A 2,465-nucleotide genomic window follows, 5' to 3' on the forward strand; every position below is an offset into this window, starting at 1 on the left:
GGGGGGGGGAATCAACGATTCCGAGCTGTCTGTAGTTATTTTAAGTATTTTGCTTTTGCTTTATTCTATCCGATGATCGATTGTTCCAGTGAATCTGTCGAACATGTGTGATCAGTCGTATTCGATTTTTTGAAGGATAGCTACATATACTACCGTTCACAAGTATACGCACATTTGCTTCTTTTAATGCAATATAATTTAGTTACAAAAGCAATGACAAAAAGACTCAAGATGACTTTATACTTTGTTAAATCTTATATTATTTTTGTTTTGAATTTATTTTTGAGAGGTAACATGCAATAAGGGAACTGGCATCTGTAAATGTCAAACGTTATCATACAGTTTTGTCATTTAAGGAGTTACCTTCAGTTCGTTTACTTGTCAATGTACCTATATAAAATAGAGAAGGTTCTTTCGAACTGATAGAAGGATTATTCTGAGTAATTCTAAAAATAATATTTCAAATATGTTAACACTTGAATGAGTCGCGTATTTAAGTTTAACATACCAATGATAAACAATTAAAATAAACAATTACTATTTCATATGATATAGATATTGTGTCTAACTACAAGGAGATAGTAAGTTGCTTTTGATCTATCTAGTAGGATGCGGATATCTATGCAAATTCATATTTTTATGAAGATCATTACAGAAATAGGACCCAGACAGAGATTTGTTTCAGCCAATAAATATTATAGCATGTATTTTGGTTATTTTATACATTTTTGTCCCTTATGTGCATTCTATGCATTTTTGCACATTTACATTTCTCACAATTGCACAAAAATCTGCAATACATTTCTTTCAATACAATTCATTTGCTATTAATTCATATATTTTACCATTTATATACATATATAAATTATATACACTTTATCATTTATTTTATATTTATATTTATATAATATTTATGCATATAAATATAAATCGAGTCAATATAAATTGAGCAAACTTTCATGAGCGACACTGTATTAAAACAAGACACGACGATATAAAGATATTAAGACACAATTGTTAAATGCATATTATTTTTCGCACAGACTTCAAGATATTGTTTGGTAATGCCTAATCATTATTATCTTTGTTTGCTTATAATAAAATCATTCTTGAAGAATATAAATAGAAGACAAAGAATAAATACTTAAATATACGTTTCTGTAGAGTATGTCCAAGTTGTCTCCTAAAAGGGGATGTAAGAGCTGGATATAAAAATATTCAAATAAAATGACAAGGCTCTGTTTCAAACGAGGCACATATTTTGCTCGGTGCTCCCAACTTCCAACACGTTTCGTCACGAATCGAGAATTGTCACGTGCTCCGTGAAAGAAGATTACCCCACTCGAAGAACGAGTTTCATCCAGGTAATTTCACGTTTGATAAATGACTCGTATATTCAAATAATTTCAACCCCAATTGAACCAGCTGGCTGCTGTTTACCATCATCCTTTTTTACCTTTTTTCAGCAAGTGTAACGGATGCGAATACATTGACCACATTTCCTTTCATCAAAAGGTACATGTACTGATAAAAACTTTGTCTTCGTCGTAAATTCGTGCACTTCGTGTTCATCGTATTCTTCATACTTTCGAACATTAACAGCGGAAATGTAGAATGATATACAGAAACATTTAAATATTAATCCTGTTTCATTGAAATTTCATACAGCAAATAATTCGTCATTATAGAATTCGAAAAGGAATATTCTAGAATTTGAAGAATTTATAACTGCAAAACTGAAAAAGATATATTGAAAATAAACTAAGATAACGAAGAAAATATCTCTTAGATTGTAAGTTGTAACATGAAATATGGGTTTTGTAACATCAATTTTACAAATCTTTTTTCTGTAGTTAATAATAAAAGTATTTTAATTTTTCTAGAAATCTTACGTATCATTTCGAAATTTCACAGTAGAATCTTTGTGTTATATGTAATTTTCATCATGTAACATTTACGTATATGAAAGATTAATCGTCAGAGCTAGTACATTTCATGTGATATCTACAATCTAACTACATACATATCTGCAATCTAAATCTTAAACCCAAACTTCAGAATTCTACGCAAATAAAATTATTCGAAACTCTATCGTAAAATTCGGAGCATTCTTCAAACGTTACACAACAATTACTTTATATTTCTGCGTTTTTCCAAACTCTTCAGATATCTCATATAACTCAGATATCTCATAAAAAGGTAACTAGCCAGTCAAATCACGAAACGAAAGCACGCACGTTCGTTAAACAAATAAACCTATCCGGTATATTAATTGCGATAGCGAAACTCATTCTGTTGGCGACACGTTCTCTTCCTTTACGGCGAAACGCTGAAAAATGACCTTGCGACGTCGGCGTCATTAAGCTTCATTTACAATCCACACCTCATTATAATACAGCGGCGTGGTTGGACTGGAAGGGATACCCCTTGAGATTAGTTCGGAAAAAGCAGCTAACGACTGGCGG

At 31.2% G+C, this 2,465-nt stretch overlaps 1 long non-coding RNA gene across 1 annotated transcript in view; it reads left to right on the forward strand.

The window, feature by feature from the left end:
* LOC112212649 overlaps window positions 1–1,734 on the forward strand; it is a 6,900-nt gene extending 5,166 nt beyond the window's left edge. The window contains exons 2-3 of the long non-coding RNA XR_002946476.2: window positions 1,165–1,364; window positions 1,467–1,734. This is a non-coding gene — a long non-coding RNA (uncharacterized LOC112212649). The remainder of the gene's footprint in view (window positions 1–1,164; window positions 1,365–1,466) is intronic.
* The last annotated feature ends 731 nt before the right edge of the window (window positions 1,735–2,465 follow it).

This window comes from Bombus impatiens, unplaced genomic scaffold, assembly GCF_000188095.3.
Source record: "Bombus impatiens unplaced genomic scaffold, BIMP_2.2 scf_0257, whole genome shotgun sequence".
NCBI classification, from domain to species: domain Eukaryota; kingdom Metazoa; phylum Arthropoda; class Insecta; order Hymenoptera; family Apidae; genus Bombus; species Bombus impatiens.